This window comes from Myotis davidii, unplaced genomic scaffold (assembly GCF_000327345.1).
Source record: "Myotis davidii unplaced genomic scaffold, ASM32734v1 scaffold59, whole genome shotgun sequence".
Taxonomy (NCBI): Eukaryota; Metazoa; Chordata; class Mammalia; order Chiroptera; family Vespertilionidae; genus Myotis; species Myotis davidii.
In genome coordinates this window covers 1162150-1175407 of record NW_006293001.1, presented here as the reverse complement: position 1 = coordinate 1175407, position 13258 = coordinate 1162150, and the positions used below count along the sequence as shown (strand labels likewise).

The 13258-nt window shown below is 40.6% G+C and overlaps 1 protein-coding gene across 1 annotated transcript in view; it reads left to right on the top strand.

Moving 5' to 3' along the window:
- Positions 1-13258, top strand: part of PLA2R1 (phospholipase A2 receptor 1) — a 116319-nt gene that overhangs the window by 90371 nt on the left and 12690 nt on the right. Inside the window, exon 30 of the mRNA XM_015565741.1 lies at positions 9976-9983. The gene's annotated coding sequence lies outside the window, so the exon portion shown is untranslated. The remainder of the gene's footprint in view (positions 1-9975; positions 9984-13258) is intronic.

Sequence of the window (13258 nt, the reverse complement as noted above, 5' to 3'; positions counted from 1 at the left end):
GAAGGTATGAATACATTTCCAAGTGGCAAAACATCATCATTAGAAATACAATCTGAAGAGCATGCCCTCAGAATGAAGTCCCCATAGCTTGAAACAGTAAATACAGCTTCCCAAAGCAGCTCTTTGCTACTGTTGTGTGTGTAGTTTACACACTGGAACAATCAGCTTCCATAAGTTTTATAAGTTTTAAGACTTCATTTTTTTAAAGATATTATATTATGTGACAGTTTTATATTTATGACTTAAAAAAATGATTGGCTTGAACTAACCAGATGCTATAAAAGCCCAATTTAACAATTTATGAAGTGAAATTAAAGTTCTGTTCTGGTCTTTTCAATGGACTTGGTAAAAAAAAAAGCTAATCAATTATCCTTCCAGTCAAGCTATGTTGAAGTGGAATAGTCACACATAACAAGCTGGCCAAGTATGTCATTCGTAAAGTGGTTCTGCAGAAAGAAACTATACTGCTTGTCAATGCTCTGTACTTTGATACTGAATCCTGCAAGTTCAAAAATAGAAAGTACCGAAGTATGTTTTATTCATATATGTGCACTTTAATAAACATTTTTCCATATCTACTTTTAATCTGAAATTGATTTCACAGCTATAGCCTGAAAAGAAAAAAGTAGCAGGGTTACAAACACATTTATGCATAATTAATGTGCCCCCTCTTTAAACAGTCAGTTATTTTCTATGACTAGGTCAGTGGTCGGCAAACTCATTAGTCAACAGAGCCAAATATCAACAGTACAATGATTGAAATTTCTTTTGAGAGCCCAATTTTTTAAACTTAAACTATATAGGTAGGTACATTGTTATTAACTTAATTAGGGTGCTCCTAAGCTGGCCTTTGCTGAAAACGTCCTCAATCTGATTGAGGTACGTTCGCTGAGGTTGATCCCTTCCAATTCTCCCATCCACACTCGTCCTGTATACTTGTTTCGTCTCTCTCCTTTCCGAAACTGACTTCTGTGCATGGGCCACAAACTTTCAATCGCACTGTACGTATGCACCGCACGTGGGATTTTGTGGAAGAGCCACACTCAAGGGGCCAAAGAGCCGCATGTGGCTCACGAGCCACGGTTTGCTGACCACTGCTCTAGGTAATGGAAAACCTTGGATTTTTCTTAAGTCCAATGGCTCTTCCCATCCCAGCAGTCTTCTTGCAGTTTAAATGCTTCTTCTACTGAAAGGTCCCCTCCCTATCAAGCATGGATTAGATTGTGTCTTTAGGTAAAGGTTCAGTCTTTTGGAGTTTCCTTTCCCTCCTCGGAACGATGGATGGATATATGAGAACTCCGTGTGCCCTTGCAGTACTGGGGGGAGAAGGTGATAACTGACTGTGGATGTGTGTTACCTGGTGTCCACTGAAGGAAGTTGTTTGGTCCCACTCTTGGGAATTCTGCTGGAATCTGCTATGAAGTCTATAGTTCAATGGTTCTCAACCTGTGGGTCGCAACCCCTTTGGGGGTCGAACGACCCTTTCACAGGGGTCGCCTAAGACCATTGGAAAACACATACATAATTACATATTGTTTTTGTGATCAATCACTATGCTTTAATTATGTTCAATTTGTAACAATGAAAATACATCCTGCATATCAGATATTTACATGACGATTCATAACAGTAGCAAAATTACAGTTATGAAGCAAAATTACAGTTATGAAGTAGCAACAAAAATAATTTTATGGTTGGGGGTCACCACAACATGAGGAACTGTATTAAAGGCCGCGGCATTAGGAAGGTTGAGAACCACTGCTATAGTTGGTGCAACCTGTAGTCTATTCTCTTTGATTTGGCCCCATCCCGCCTCTCTGGCACCACCTAATCCCGGGAGAATTGGTTGTGACTCCCATTCAATTCCCTCCCTGGACTTGGCAATTCTTGGCTCCAAGGCCACTTCATCCCTGCAGTAGTGAGGCCCTGTCCAGCACCATCTGCTACTCTGTTAGTGAGGGGAGGCTACATGCAGTAGCAACAATCCCAAAATTTTAGTGGTCTAACAAGCAAAGCTTCATTCCTCCTCCACACCGAAGTGAGCTTGTAGGGGGACTTGGTTTTATTCAGTTATTGGCAGGTCCCAGTTCTTCTCTACAGTCAGGCCTCCATCTCCTAAAGCCTTGGAGTCTTCCAGTGGGTCTCCTGCCTCTGAAGACGTTAACTTGGATACGTGTTTGATTAATCATGTAGCTAAGTCTTCAAACTGAGGACATATTTCCTGAAGGTGCATAAAGATTTCCAAGGGACAGAGGGGCATGGGTATCTTTAAGGAGCTTAGTTTCCAGAACCTTGTTTAAAATATATTTTATTGATTTTTTACAGAGAGGAAGGGATAGAGAGTTATGAGAGAGAAACATCGATCAGCTGCCTCCTGCACATGCCCCACTGGGGATGTGCCCGCAACCAAGGTACATGCCCTTGACCAGAATTGAACCTGGGACCCTTCAGTCCGCAGGCTGATGCTCTATCCACTGAGCCAAACTGGTTAGGGCAGTTTACAGAATCTTTAACCTTCGTACAGTCTTTCTTAGGATTGGTTTGCTTGAGAACACCCTGAGATGATGGTGTCATACTGATTCTTATTTCCTATGTCTTTACACAAATGCTTGTCTTTACCTTAAAAAAATGACATGGCTTTTACTCCAAATCTTACTATGCTCCTTTACTTTGGGGAAGCCTCCCTGGCACCAAAGAAAAGTGTTCAAAGTACTGTAAAGATGTCAGTGCAGCATCTTCTAATAAAGGATTTATGAACCCAGTGCACGGCCTCTTGTCTTTCCCTGTATCCATACATTTTTCTGTTAAGGGTGAAGTGTTGAGTTAGCAATTCCATGTTGGGATATTCTAAGTTAATATGCATTGAATAGTGGAACATCAGAGATGATAACCATTTTGTTTAAGACTTTATTTCATCCATCCCTTGGAGAGAAAATCTGGAGAAAGCAAGGAGAGTGTAGATATTGATAAGAATCTGATGTCTTAACTTTATCCTGGTAAAAAGCTCATGGCAGAGCTCTTAGATTTATCTATCTTAGATTTTCAAAGGGTGAGTAAGAGCATACTTGTTGAGTTGAAAAATAAAATCAGACTTTTTCTAAACATTGTCTTATTTGGCTCACGGTTTTGACAATGAAACCTGGCCTTACCAATTAAGTTATTATGATGAATATTTTTCATTAGTTGAATAAACTAAATTTGCAACTCTAGTGTTCTGATTAAAGTGCTTATTAAAATTAAGACATTTTAATAAAAAAGAATTTATTGAAGTATAATGAAATTAACATTTCATTTTTCCCAACCTTACCTTGTATAATCAGGTAAAATAAAGTGTCTATAAATGAAAGACTAGCAGTCATAATTAATAGTCATTTGAAAAGTCTTAGTAAAGCCTTTTAATTTTACTTCTAGGAAATTGACAGTTAATCATTCTAATGATTGGGTAGCAAATTCTTTTGCAAATTGAGTGTTTCCAGTTCTTTACTTTAAGCAAAATTCAAGAAGAACATAATCAAATTGTCAGTTGATAGATGATGAAAATAATTTTTAATGTATAATCACTATGATTTTTGGCACATATGAGAAAATAATTCAAATAATGGAGTTATCTTATATAATAAAAGGCTAATATGCAAATTGTCCCCTCAGCAGTTCAACTGAGCAGGAGTTCGACCACCCGCTGACATGTGCTGGCCACCAGGGGGTGGTGCAGAATGAAAGCTCTGGCCAGCAGCCAGCAGCTGGCAGCTGGGGGAAGGAAGGCCCCAATCAGCTCCGATTGCCGGCCAGACCTAGGAACCCTACCCGTGCACGAATTTTGTGCACTGAGCCTCTAGTATAGCTATAACAAACCTCCTTTCATTCCCATCTTTTTATTTACATGAACAAATTTTCTATATTAGTCGGGATAGGTAAGGTGTGTTGTGGAAGCAAACAAACCCTCTCAAATAACAGTGGTTAGAAATGAAACTCAGAGGTTAACTTTTTGGTCATGCAAAGCCTGCTATGGTTCCCTTGGCTCTCCAGGGCAGTTCACTTACAAGCAGTAACTCATAGATATGGGCTGCACGTTATCCAGTGATGCTATTGCAGGAAAAGGGGGTAGAGAACTCTTTAGTTCCAGGGTCCTAACTCAATACATGGCACTTCCACTCATAGACCATTGGCCAGAACTAGTCACGTGGTCCAGCCTTAAGGAAGCCTGAAAGGTTTCCCAGTGTACTCAGAAGAAGAGGGTAACTGACTATGGAGAGCACCAGCAATTTCAACCTGAGTTTCTACCAGAAAAAAAAGGGGGGGGCGGGGATAATCCCTGCTGAATCCTGACTTATTCTAACAATTTTAAATGAATATTAACTGTCTATGATACATCAATTTCATTGATATGCATTACCTATAGCATTTCAGTTTGACATATACTATTTATTAACTGTTAATAGACATACACTATTTATTAACTGTTGTAATATATTTATGTTGTTCGGATCAATTGTGTACTGATAATCATTGAAATAACTCAATATGGGGAAAAATGTATAACACAACCTATATTCACAGGAGAAATTTTTAAATAATTTTAAAATAATATATATATTTACTGCAGGCAAATATGACAAGGTGATGAATAAAATATTTTCAATAGTAAAAATCTATTGCATTAGGATAAAATTCTGTGGGGAGATTGGAACAGTTTATATAAAAGACTAATGTGAAGAAGAAAGTAAAACATCTGAATGTTAAAGAGTTGTGTGTGTTTTTTTCTATTTTAAAATAAATTAAGATAAAATGCAAATTGTTTTGGTACCTCCAATCAAAAAAACCACAAAATGAGTCCCATGTATACCAGTGACCTTCTTTACTCAGAGTTAATTAACACAAGCACTTGCTTCTTGCAGAGCACTTTGCTGTAATTTAGAACAAATTAAGGGGAAAATAATTCAAGTGCTGTTTTCTTCACACCATGAAGTGAGCATGATGGGCCAAAGTTAACTCATTTAAAATATTGTCACCCATTTCTTGTAATTATGAGTAGCAATACCATTATATTTTTGCAAAAAAAAAAAGAGAAAAGACATCCTGATCTATGCTATTTTCAGTTTGTTTCCTGTGCTTCTCTTTAATAATGGAAATTGATTTTTAAAATTAATATAACATGCTCTTTTCATTTCTCCCATTAAGTCTCTCATTTACATTAAATTCAAGCATTGCACATTTTCCAGGGTATTTTTTCACATAAATATATTTTGAATTTAATATGGCAAATTATTAAAAGACTGTATTAATATTTTCTCTTGCCCCTCCCTCAACTCTGAAATTGTGACTTTATTTCTATATGGTGGTTTGTGAATTAACCTGAGCTTCTTCAGCCTCAGCTTAGGAGGTCATGTCCCCAGGAGGTTATTTAAACTTTTCTCTTTACCTTTTTAGACAGTAGAATTTGGTAGGAGCTGGAAACCCAACTCAAATATATAGGAATCAGCCGGTCTCTTGTTCCTATAGACTCTGGGGTGAAGGAGAGACCCAGAACCACAAGGAGAGCCAGGGAAAACACCGAAAAGAATAGGGAGAAGTAGGCACTTAACAGGAAGTGTTTACCTCAGTGTGTCACCAGGGACTTTTAAGTTCCTCATTCAAAATGTGGTTCTGTGGAGACTAACGAGGACCCTGCTCAAGACTGAGCATGCCTGAATTAATGCAATGTTTGCTCAGGCTGGATATCCGCCTGTGTATTCCTCAAGCAAGGGATCCTCTGGTCAGACAATAAATTGTTTTACTCCCTTTTACTCCAAGATGACACCTAAGGATGCAAAAGAAAAAGTCTCTCTGCACATTGCCAGCAGGGGGCGCATCCATCGGAAGCTGCGCCTCCTGGCAACAAGGACAGATGAAAGAGCTTGGTGATGCTACAGAAACTCCCTGCAGTTAACATGGCAATTTACACACCCCCAGGGAAGACTAGTGAAGAAGTTTTCCTTGTTTCTGTAACAGTGGTTCTCAACCTTCTGGCCCTTTAAATGCAGTTCCTCATATTGTGACCCAACCAAAAAATTATTTCCGTTGCTACTGCATAACTGTAATGTTGCTACTGTTAGGAATCGTAATGTAAATGTCTAATATGCAGGATGGTTTTAGGTATTCCCTGTGAAAGGGTCGTTCGACCGCCAAAGGGGTCGCGACCCACAGGTTGAGAACTGCTGCTTTAGGGAATCATCTGTATTTGCATGTTAAGTAAATTTAACATTACATTTAAATAATAAGCTGTGTTTGTTTTAAAAATGTAGCTCCATGGATGGTAGCCATTATCACATTGTATATTGTTACAATCCTTCCTTATTCTGCACCCAAAGCCCATTTATCTCACTTACTCAGTCCTGGCCTCCAGTCAGGGAATCAAAATTACTAGTTGAAGTGAGAAATCATAAAAATTGATAGATGCATACTTAGGTTAAACATTTCATTTGCTATTAGAACACATAAATATATATTTATTCACAATTATTTGGTGTATGGACATTGCCATTCATTTACCATTGCTTTCTGTTGGTCTCAAGCATAAAGCATGCCGATAAGATTTTGTTCACAATCTCCAGTTTCAGTGTCTTTAGAGGAGTGAAAATTTAAAGGTAGCTGTGGACCAATTTGGCTGCAAAGCCCTAAATTTTTATATTTTTCCGCAATATCTATAATTGTCTTGTTCAACAATAGAATTTTTAGCTATGTACCTTTATCAATTCTTTGCAAAGCATTTAGCTTAGTTTTCATTAAGAATTCTCTTTTCACACACAGCTTTTTTCATACTCATATTTTTAATATAACTTAAATGATAAAATTACAATACCCAGTACAATTGACATAAATGGATTTGGGGACCAACACAATCAACTCGCACTCATCGTAAGAGGGACGTGAAGGAGCAGCAGCCCTTTAACAGCATATTTCACAGAGGGCTTGGCTGAGCAGCAGAGCAACGAAATTTCAATTCAGCTGTTGGTGTTTAAGGCTTACTCCAAATTTGAAGTGGGACTCTCCCTCAGAACTTAACTCTGAAATCCACACAGATTGGATCTGAGCATAAATAAGCAAGTCATCTGCGACAGAGAAAATAGCTCTCCAGGAGATTGTAACTTGGTTAAACATGTCTGAGAAAAGAAAGCAAGAAGATGCTGAGGAAGAGGGTGGGGAGGAGAATCTGTCCCCAGTAGAAACGGGCTCAGAGACAGGCATCCTTAGTAATTTTGGAAGGAAGGGGACTTAGATATTGGGCAGATGATATTTCCACTTCCAATGGCAAAGTTTCTAGAAGCATGGCCACAGGATTCTAGGGTTCCAAGGACACCTGTGGGTGCGATGGATGCATTATCAGGCCATCTTTCTTTGCTCGACAAAGCAGAACTTCCTTTGTTCCATTTCTACACTCACTAAAAGCCTCTAGTTAGGATTTGGGTTCTCAATGTAGGTCTGCCTAGTGTCAAGGGAATGTCTCCTCTCCAGCCTTTGTGTACATTAGGCCCCTAGAGAGGGATTGCATACAATAAAGGAAATGGCTTGTGATTGCAGTTAAATTTCCCATGCAGCTGGAGAGAAGGTGCTGATTGCGTAAGTGCTCTTAAATTTCTAATTGTAAAGCAATACACTGGCATTGTGACTGCTACCTCAGTCTCCTGTGTGATTTGGGTGGGACAGTAGGGACTCCAGAGCACTGTGTAGGAGGTGTCCAGGTGGGGGTGATCTCATTGGAAAGGGCTCTAGACCCAAGGAACCTGGTGCAGTGACTGAAGGGCAAGTGTGCGGTGCCTACTTAGATGACAGAGCAACCATAAACGGGCATTACACTCTCTACCTCAGCTTTCGTGCGTGTTTAGTTAAGATGAGTCAAGGCATGGCATCCCCTGGTCCCAAACAAGAGTGAGTTTCTGTGGCTTAAAAAACCGAGACCCAGGTCCTGGGACACAACTGGGATCTTCAAGGTCCAACCCATGTCCCCTTAGCCTCCATTTCCTGTGAAGACAACTAGACCTCCCCTACCACTCTTACTCTGTTTATGTCAAGGCCGTATTTGAGGGATCACAGGTGGATTTCATGCACCCTATTTTCCAGATGACCAAAGTTAATCTAGGAATTATTCTGTGGCAATGTTGGAATCAGAACCTAATTTTGCGATGCCCAGGTCTGAGCTCTCATCAGTAGTTTGTGGTACCTGTGGTGCAGCTGGCCCCAGCGACCTGTAAGAAAGGTGAGGGCTCAGAGGAGTGGGGGGCATGGTAGAGCAGGGACAATGAAAGAGGACATAAGATCAGAGGGCAACTAGGCTTCTCAGCTAACTCAGACACCTAGGAAGGTGTGACACAGCTGCAATTTTGTTTTAGAATTTAAACAGATGTGTCAAACAGGCCAGGAGCCCCAAGGAGAAAGTGGGGAGCTGAAGGAAGGAGGTGCAGGAGGGGGAGGCTAGAACCCCAGGAGAGCTATACAGGATACCTGACAAGCAAAAGCAAAATTACCTTTAGGCTGTTTTTGATGGAGCTTGTGAATGGCAAGGTAATTCCTGGACAGTGGCAGGAACTGGGCTGTTTCTGTTTGTTTTGTGTTCCTGGAGACCGATGCATTCTTCTTAAAATCCAGCGAGTTGCATTCCAACATAATAAAAGATATAAAACAAACAGCTCTGCAAAGTCACATAACTCGGGGGCCGGGGGGGTCTCTTGATAAAGGCTGGAGAGCAGAAAAGTGGGAAATAGAAAATCATTCTCGTTGGTCACATATGTGTCAGGTAGTGTCTGTTTTGTTAATCATTCCTCACTTCCAGGCTTGGATGTGTGCTGGATGTTCCCCCAAACCCACGCCCCAGCTGTCTGCACCCTGCTCGGTGCCTCAGACTCTATCACTTGGACATCCTTGCTCTCCAGCTTCAGTTGAGTCCAGGCCAATGGGAGACTCCGGAAAGAGATTCAAAAGGAGAAAAAAAGAACGGTTGGAGATTTTAATCTCCTCAGCTTCCTCCTTGCCTTGTTGCGAGGTAACTGTGACCCACTTTTTCCCACTGAAGCCACAGCCCCTGTCACCTGCCCCTGTCCCATAGCTCAGCGTTTTCCAGATCTAGGAGCAGCAAACCTGCTTGGCTCTTCAGGCCTGAGGTGGTGACGGATGCTGCTGCACGAGTTCCTGGGTGCCTCGCTATCCCTCGTTGCTCCCCTTAACATTCCCACACCTTTATCAACAGTATCTCCATTAAAGTCTCTTCAATTACCACTTCTCAGAAGCCACCCATTTCCTGGAGGCCTCTGCCGATACAGCAGGCTCCCAAACATGGGCCATGCTTTTGATATCGAAATGGCTCACTCCTCAGCAGTCTTTCTTTTTTTTTTTTTTTAATTGATTTCAGAGAGGAAGGGAGAAGGAGACATAGAAACACCAATAATGAGAGAGAATCAATGATTGGCTGCTTCCTGTATGCCTTCCACCAGGGATTGAGCCCTCAACCCGGGCATGTGCCCTGACCAGAAATTGAACCATGACCTCCTGGTTCATAGGTCAACACTGAGCCACACTGGCCAGGCCTCAGCAGTCTTTATTCTCCAGCTTTCAATTTCATTTTTGTGTGAAGCTTTTCCAAAACAACAACATAAAATTCCAGAGAAACACATGTTCAGCCCTACTAGACTCTAAAAGCCAGCATAGTAAACCATTCCCAAGTAAGCCCTTCTTGGGCTAAAATAAGAGTGGACACTGTCAAGGGAAAAAAGGTTATTATAAGCCCACACTGTTAAATTATCCTTTCTGAACACAACTGTCATTCATATTATTATTTTAAATTACACTATAAAATGCAGTCATTTATTGCCTTTCCAAAACATGGTGATAATACATTACCAAATTATCAAGGGTCCTTTATTAAAGCTCTCGAATTAGATTTATAATGTATGATGCAGCTTATCCTTGAGAAAGATCTACTAAAAGGTATCCTTAGTCTTAAAGCTAGTGAAGTAAAACCTCCCCCTAATCAGCCGCCAGGAAGCTTCCGCTTCAATGCTTTGTTGATACTGGTGTCAGCAGGACACTAAAAGCTTGAAGCTTTTTATGTTTGATCAAATACCAACATTATGCTGAAGCAGAAGTATTAATTCATAGAGTGAAGCTTCCAAAACCTCTACAGTTCTCCTTCATCCTTCCTCCCCATCACCCCACCACCACCATCGAAAAGGTCACATCGAATCAGGGGGGTTAGGGAGAAAAGAGAGATGGACAGTTTGTGAACATTCGACATACACAAAAGCACTCTATAACCCAAGGGAGAGACAAGCACTAAAATACATTTTTCTTAAAATGCCAGTCATATGGGAAAAGTAACTGGTGCTGGGAAGTAAGAAGGTGACGTGGTTATTATTCTCATCCTATAATGAGAAACTGAGTGTCAGAAAGGGTCAGGAATTTGCCCCCAACTTTTCAACTAGTGTTTGGGGAAGCTGGGATCATTGTCAATCAGATCATTATACTACAGTTCCTTCCTGGAAAAAAAATATATCTCAACAGAGAAATTGGAAGCTTCCAAGGTTAAAGAAAAAATCATTTTTAATCCACAACTATTTTTTTTATCACTTTGATTCTGGGCCTTCAAAAAGAAAAGTTTTACTATGCTGCCAAATTCACACAAAAAACACTCAAGGGAGCAAACTGAATTTTAAGTGTATCTTATAAACCTGCAGCGATGTGTCAACAACAAAAAACAATGTTCTCAGAAGATTACACAAAAGAGCCCAAGATGTATTTACGCTGGCATCTATGTAGTTGCTATAAATGCTAGTCTCAATATGTTTGCATGGTTCTTCTCAAAATGTAAAATTATTGTTCCTGCCACAGCAATTTGGACACTGAGCAACCTGTAAGATGCCTACCATCACGATAACGCTCTTAAGACACGGCAGATCCTAGCAGATAGTTTGTTGTTGTTTTTAACAAACTGATTAGGAAAATTATTTCTAGCAAGTATCACACATGAGAGAAACTGGGAAAATTAACTGCTGACATGGAGGCACACATATGCATTGAGGAAAACCGGAGGGGGGCGGGGGTTGGTTTCAAGAATGACCTTTTGATTTGTTTGAAAATCACATATCAGGGAGTTGAAGAAAGAGAGAGAAGATGTCCATATCTTATTGCCTAAGTCCTTATTGCCATAAGTGTACTGGACAGTGCAGGGCACCGCAAGAGTAACATACATCAGACCTGATAAGAAATGATACTAAACTGGTGAACAAAAACAGATGCAGAGACAGAGAAGCATCGATCAGACCGTCAAACCTCAGAGGGAAGGTAGGGGAAGGTGGGGGTAAGGGGAGAGATCAACCAAAGGACTTGTATGCATGCATATAAGCCTAACCAAGGACACAGACAACAGGGAGGTGAGGGCATGAGTGGGGGTGTGGGGGGGGCAGTGGGGCGATAAGGACACATATGTAATACCTTAATCAATAAAGAAAAGAAAAAAAAAGAAATGGTACTTACCATGATGTTATAACCAAAAGTCTTTCTGAATGAAATATAAGACCTAATTAAATTGTCTGTACTAGGGTCCTGGTGCAAAGTTTTCCAGTGATCAAAAGAGGAACACAGGAAGAGGAAGAGGCCTGCTGATTGAGTTTAGCTACAGAAACAGGAAAGTCAGTTGCTTTAAAATATTCTGTGAAACACAGGGCATAGATTGGTTGTGTAAGTTCTTCTCAAAGTCTCTGGGGGGAAAAAAGCTGGGCGGGGGGGAGGTGGTGTGTGTGAAATGGGTAAGAACTGAGCTTCTCGGAGCCAAAGCGAGGCCCCCTAGACTCTAGGGGCCTAGAGGATGATTTCATGAAGGCCCACTGGGGAATCTGGAGAACAGGGGAAACTTTCCTGAAATACACTACATGTGCTCTTTTTTAAAAAACATTTTTAAATATATTTTTATTGATTTCAGAGAGGAAAGGAGAGGGAGAGAGAGATAGAAACATCAACGATGAGAGAGAATCATTGATCGGCTGCCTCCTGCATGCCCCACACTGGGGATTGAGCCCGCAACACTGGCAGGTGCCCTGACTGGGAACTGAACCCAGGGACCTCCTGGTTCAGAAGTCAATGCTCAACCCCTGAGTAATGCCCCCTGGGCCACTACACGTGCTCTTAAAAAAAAAAAAAAAAAAGAGGAACACAGCCCCAAAGCCATACCTGATGTTTTTGTTTTTGCCACCCTGGCCCCCTCGTCAAAGAAAATAGTTTTCCAGATTAATGGTTTTCCTTGTCAAGAGTTGCATGGCTTGAAATTTTGTGTCTAAAACATTCAGCCATAAGTGGTTTCTCTCAGTTTAAAGATTCTGGAATCAAGTTCCTTTTTATGAAGCTTCAGAGACTATTTTAGTTGATATGTGGCTCTTGGCCATCTATCATCTCTGAACAAGCTCACTGTCCAGCTTCCTCTGCAGCTCAGGAGCAGGCAGGTGGTCTAGCTCCACCAGTAAAAAGTAAAAAGTGAGACCTTAATTCAGAAGCAGACACCATTGCAGTAGACTAAATAACAGCCCCAAGTTATCAGGCCCTAATGCCTAGATCATGTGGTTGTTACCTTATATGGTAAAGACATGGCAGGTGTAATTAAATTAAGGCTGTTGAGCCAGGGAGATGAACCTGCATTGTCCAGGTGGGCCCTATAGGACATCACATGTATCCTTATAACAGTGGTTCTCAACCTTCCTAATGCCGCGACCTTTAATACAGTTCCTCATGTTGTGGTGACCCCCAACCATAAAATTATTTTCGTTGCTCCTTCATAACTGTAATTTTGCTACTGTTATGAATCATAATGTAAATACCTGATATGCAGGATGTATTCTCATTGTTACAAATTGAACATTTGAGAACTGCATAGGTCGATGCTCAGTCCTGAGCCACACTGGCTGGGCTAGAGGCACTTAATTGTTGAAATTAGCAATCTATTTGTTTTTATAGCGGCAGACCAACCACACAATTAGATAAAGTAGATAGAATATTTACTTATCTTCCCAAGAGCAAACTATTCTCTTTGGGTCACACTTATCCTGGTTCAATTATTTAAGTTGTAAAAAAGTTAATGATGGATAAAAATTTCAATTGACTGCTTTTCCCTAAAGTATAGAGAATAGGGTTGAAGTAAATTGCTTAAAAAATTGATCAAAAGAGTTCAAATAGTAGTTGCTCAGTAGCTGTGTGTGTGTGTGTGTGTGTGTGTGTGTGTGTGTGTGTGTGTGTGTGGGTG